This window comes from Phyllostomus hastatus, unplaced genomic scaffold, assembly GCF_019186645.2.
Source record: "Phyllostomus hastatus isolate PE091 unplaced genomic scaffold, TTU_PhHast_1.1 phas_contig_308, whole genome shotgun sequence".
NCBI classification, from domain to species: domain Eukaryota; kingdom Metazoa; phylum Chordata; class Mammalia; order Chiroptera; family Phyllostomidae; genus Phyllostomus; species Phyllostomus hastatus.
Window position 1 is genome coordinate 44,500 of NW_025333848.1, and position 6,176 is coordinate 50,675.

Genomic DNA, 6,176 nt, shown 5'->3' on the forward strand with positions numbered 1-6,176 from the left:
ACCATTCCCTCCTGTGACACATGCAACTGGGACACACAGTCAATGGGACACATATGTTCCTGATGTGAATAAACACACCAAGACAGAGAATTCTGGACCTTCTAGGGAATGATCTGGGCTTTCTCCTCAGGAACATTTGACCTTTCTTTATCCTTCAAATTAGGTGTCTTTTTCTCTAAATAAAGCTGGCTCTAAAGCTGAGGAGTCTGAGGAAACAGGCTGTTTCCTTTGTATGCAGGTGTGATTCCAGTGCAGGAACACTTATTCCAAGTATTTGAGTATGAGTCTTTCTTCTTCCTGGTCAAGTTCAAATATGCTAGTAATTAAGGTCATTGAGGCTTTTGTTGAAGTTATCTGATTTTACTCAGTGTGTCCTGTATGGTATATGTAGGAAGAGGCTTGGTTAATCCCCCACTGAGACATTCATCACTTCCACTGTTTCTGAAACTGTGACTTTATCATCCTGATCACTTAGGAGGTGACAGAGCTTGAACAGAGAATTCTTTTATCCCTATTTTCATCTTCATGTGTGAGTTTGAGTCAGACACCTGTTTGCTCCTAAATGTGGTCTTCTGGCTATACATTCTGCTTGCAATGACCACCTTTTTCATTGTCTTCTCATTCCTCCCCTTCTTTAGTGAGGCTGATAAACACATAGAGAATTGTAAGCCTTGCCCTGGCTGGTGTGGCTCAGTGGATTGAGTGCAGGACTGTGGATCAAAGGGTCACCAGTTTGATTCACAGTCAGGGTACATGTCTGGGTTGTGGGCCAGGCCCCCAGTAGGGGACACATGAGAGGCAACCACACATTGATGTTTTTCTCTCTCTCTTTCTCCCTTCCTCTCTCTCTAAAAATAAATAAATAAAATCTTTAAGAAAACTCAAATCCCTATCACTGTAATTCATCTTTTTTATCCACAGCAGGTGCCCTAGCTGTGTACTTTCTGAATCACTCTCCTCCCAGATTCTTACCTTTCCAGGACTTCAGAGTGAACTCCTTTTCCTTTCTCTCTAGTAGTGGTTTTGAACTTTCTAAACTCTTGTCCATTTTCCTTGAACAACACTTTAAGCAGATAAATCTATCTCCTATTTTATAGAGAAATGGATGAAGTGTCCTCAAAGTGTTACTGTATGTACAAACAATGGAATAACTCTAAGTCTTAGGACCTTGAGAAGTCTGGCTTAAGAACTATGTGAATGATATAAATAGGCCCTAAAGATGTAACTTTCAAAGAAACATATCCATTATTAATATTTACATGAATCTGTTGTCAAGTAGATATTTTTTCATTTGCATAATGGTGATAATAATATTTATCTTTTAACATTGTGGGGAAGAATAAATGAGATAATGAATACAAGCCTTACCACAAAGCCTGGTACATATTAAACACTAATAAATTATAGCTGAACAAGATCCATTAAATACATGAAAAGGAACAGAGCTTCTTGCAGTTTTGGGTTAGTTGACTGGAGACAACACTTTAAGACAGACTTGAGTCTCCTGGGTATTTACAAAACTAATGTTCTTAAGAAGTGACCATTGAAATTAATTGCCTTCCTGGTTAAAATACAAACATTTGAACTCTAAAGTTTACATCACTTTATGGATTTCCCCTCTATTCTTCATTATACATAATTTTTTACAAAGTGACTTGTTTTATAAGCATGCAATCATTGCACAGCATAGATGACATATCTGTTCATTTATAACTGCATCCACAACATTTAAAAAAATAAGCATTCTTTTCTTACTATGCAATGAATAATTAGTGGGTAATGCTAGAGAAGTACACAAGTGATTGTATTCTTTGAGACATTTTCACTAATTTTTCATATGTATTTTACCTTCACATTCACAGACCAAAACTGCACAGCTCTTTTGATTTCACTCTATGGTACTTTTCACCCACAGGCATAAGCTGAGTCTTCATTGCCTCCTGACAAATGTTGAATTTGTGGGTTTGAAATTGTTACATCAAGCAGAAAAACATTGTTTAAAGTAATTAAAAGCTACTGACTTATATACAGGCACTCACTGTGTCATATTTGGCACCAGGGTCTAGTAAATAATTCCAAAGTGTATTTTATGATTGCAGTGGGAGAACGATACCATGGAAAGTGAAGTGTGTCTAGTGCTGGTGAGGAGAGGAGTGAGGAGGCGGGATAATGAAAGGGAGAGTTCAAAACCATTGAGAACAGCACTTTGTGGGTGCAGAGAGGGAGGGATAACAAAGCCGAGTTTAAGTTGGATAAATGTGGGCTTTGTAATCACACATTTAGGAACCTGAAATCTGTTTCTGTGGTCCTGGTAAAACTGTTTGACCTCAGTGTCTGGGTTTACAAGCAGAATTTTCATATTCTGAATAGCAAATGAGCAGACCATGCCGATAACAGTAACTATAGCTTACTGAGTGTATCATATACCTAGTGTTATGCTTGATATTCAGACACATTCTGGAAGATATTTTATAGTATATAAAACACAGAAAGTTTATGTTCTCTCCTTTCTAATTTCCTTTTTATACTTCATAATAGGATAATATCTAAAAAAGGAATCCAATGCAAAAAATACATTGACTATAACAAGATAAATTTATTATAAGATAGAATCTGTGTTTCTATTTAAATCATTAAAAAAAAGTGATGGTTTTTAACCAGATGCCAAATAGTAGAGTGGAAAGAGCAAAGGTTTTGGAGCCAGAATCCTAGCTCTGCTTCTGAAAAGCTGCAGTGCAGTTCTGAGCATTCCTACTACCAGCCCTGCCCCACCTTGAACCCAGCCATACCTACCACTGGGATTTGTGTATGAAGGGGATTTTCAGGGAGTCTGCTGGCAAAGCTTGTTAAGAGGTGCTCTGGGAAGTGTCAAGTAGACAAGCCTGGCTCTGTGTGAAAGCTTTAGTATCTGAAGGGTGGATACTAAAGGGACACTTGGCAATATCTGGGTTTTAGGGAGGGGGAGGTCTATGAATAAAAGTGGAAAGAACTATTTTCATAAAGAACCTTGTAAGGCATTGGTGATGCAATGTAATAATCCCTTTGTATTTCTCTAAGAGATTTATATGAAAAGGTTAATAATGAGATGAAGGAAGAAATAAAAATTTCTCTAGAAATAAATGAAAATGAACACACAATAGTTCAAAACCTATGGGACACAGTAAAGACAGTCCTGAGAGGGAAGTTCATAGTGATAAAGGCCTACCTGAAAACGATGAACATTTCAAATAAACAATCTAACTTTACAGCTACAAGAACTGGAGGAACAACAACAAACAAAGCCCAGAGAGAGTAGAAGGAAGGAAATAATCAAGATCAGAGCAGAATTAAATGACACAGAGACTAAAAGAACAATCCAAAGGATCAATAAATCCAGGAGCTGGTTCTTTGAAAAGATAAACAAAATTGACAAGCCTTTATGCAGACTCATCAAGAAAAAAAGAGGGCCCAAATAAAAACAGAAATGAAAGAGGAGAGATTACAACTGATAGCACTAAATACAAAGGACTATAAGAAATTACTAAGAACAACTATATACCAAGAAATTTGAAAACCTGGATGAAATGGACAAACTTCTAGAAACATATAATCTTCCAAAATTGAATCAAGAAGCAGAAAGCTTGAGCAGACTGACAACAGCTGGTGAAATTGAAGCAGTAATCAAAAAACTGACAGGACACAAAAGTCCTGGGCCAGACAGTTTCACAGAAGGAATACAAGACATTTCAGGAAGAGCTAAACCTTATCCTTCTCACACTATTCCAAAAAATCCAAAATGATGGAAGACTCCCAAACTCTTTTTATAAAGTCAGCATCATCCTAATCCCAAAACCAGATAAGGACACAACAGAGAAAGAATGCTACAGGCCAATATCACTGATGAACACAGATACTAAAATCCTCAATGAAATATTGGCAAACTGCATCCAGCAGTACACTAAAAAATCATACACCATGATCAAGTGGGATTCATCTCAGGGATGCAAGGATGGTTCCATATTCACAAATCAATAAACATAATACATCTCATAAACAAAAGGAAAGACAAAAATCACATGATCATATCAATAGATGCAGAAAAAGCATTTGATAAGATACAGAACTCACTTATGATAAAAACACTCAGCAAAGTGGGAGTAGAGGGAGCATACTTCAAGGACACAATAAAGGCCATATATGAGAAAACTAAGCCAACATCATACTCAATGGGGATAAGCTAAAAGCTTTCCCACTAAGGTCAGGAACAAGACAGGGATGTCCATTTTCACCACTTCTATTCAACATAGTATTGGAAGTAATAGCCACCTTTACACTGTTGATTCCATGTAAATTGTTCTTTATCTCAATTAGTATATCCTTCATTTCTGTTGGGGTCTTTTTTATGGTGTTGAAGTACCCAATGAGTTCCTTGAGCATCCTTATAAGCAGTGTTTTGAACACTACATCTGATAGATTGTTTAAACCATTGAGTTCAGTTTTTTTCTGGAGTTCTTTTCTGCTCTTTCATTTGGGCCATATTTCTTTGTCTCCTCATTTTTTCAGTCTCCCCTCTCTGTGTTTGTTTCTATGTATTAGGTAGGGCTGCTTTGACTCAATGTGGTGGTAGTGTGCCCTGATATAGTAGGTGTCTTGTAGGGTCCAGTGTCACTTTGGCAGTGTCTTCAACCTAACATGAACTTACCATCTGATGCAGCCATTGCATTCTTGGACACTTATCCCAGAGAAATAAAAATGTATTTTCACAAACAACCTGTAAACAAATGTTCTTAGCAGTTTTATTGCTAATAACAAAATATTGGAAATAGTCCAAATGTCTTCAGTAAGTCAGTGATTGAACAAAGTCTGATACATCTGGACAATGGGATACTTTTCTCCAATAAAAAAGAATGAATTATACATGCAACAACCAAAGAGGTTTAAACAGTATTTTGCTTAGTGAAAAAAGTTGCAGAACATTATATTCCAAAGTTATATGATTCTATTTATATAACATTATAAAATGACAAAACTATAGAGATGGTGATAGGGAGAAGACTGAGCTGGGGTGGGAGGTATGCTATACAAAGAGGTAGCATAAAGGAGGTTTTTGTGGTGACTAGTTCTATATCTTGATTTTTGTCATGTTAAGCTTTTATACTGTTTTGTATAATTTTTCAAGTTTAATGTTTACTACTTCCATGCTAAGCATTTATTTCTGTATGATTCTTTTCTTGATGGATAGAGGGTTGAATGCAAGAATCTTACCTTGCAGTTCTTCACTTTATTTCTCTTGCTGTAATTTGGATATTGATTTGGATCTGTAAATTGTATTCTTGGGTTTATACCTAAACAGAAAAACTATGTTCCCCAACTGTTCCAGATCCATCTACCTGACTCTGGCCCAGAGCTGACAGTAGGACTAATGGGTTGACATGCACTAGATCAGAGGAGATAGTGACAGGAAAGTAGTCCTCATCCAAAGGTTAGTGCAAAGTCTTTCTCTCAGATTCTCTTTAGAGCAAGAGGATCTTCAGCATCTCAAAGACATGATCTCTCTTTGCTTTATGCTGCCATTAAGAGTGTGATTCTGTCATAGTAAACAGGTTTTAATTCTCTTTCAATCTTATTTCCTCTCAATGGGAGCTGAGTCTTCTTTAACTGAGAAATTTATTCAATATAGTTTAGTTGAAATAATTATTGCAGGATTAAAACTCAGAATGTGTTCAGGCAATTATTGCCACTTATAGAGATCCAGTCAAACTTTTCTGGCAGCATATACAAAAAGATGAAAGCGATGTGCAAAATACCTGGGATCATCAATAAATGAACTTGTTGTGGTGCTCATTTGGTGACTGAATGAAGTCAGAAATTTAAAAGCTTATTGTTGGTTAGCTAGAGTGAAGTTGCTCTGTTTGTCCCTTGTGTTTGAATAATGTGGCACACAGGGACAGAATCAACCCTAGATTTACCATTTCTGGAAAAAGGAATTGTGATAACAAGAGTCAGATAACATTCACTCAAGACATGAACCTCTTAAAAGTGGTAGTGATAACAAAGAAATATATTCTATGAAATGCAAATTTTACTCAGAATATGGAAATATTCTCCAGCAGGACTTTATCTCATTAAATATTTGATGATTCCACTTATTGAACTGAAATGAGTAAAAAATGACAACTTATTTAACATTGGGAGAG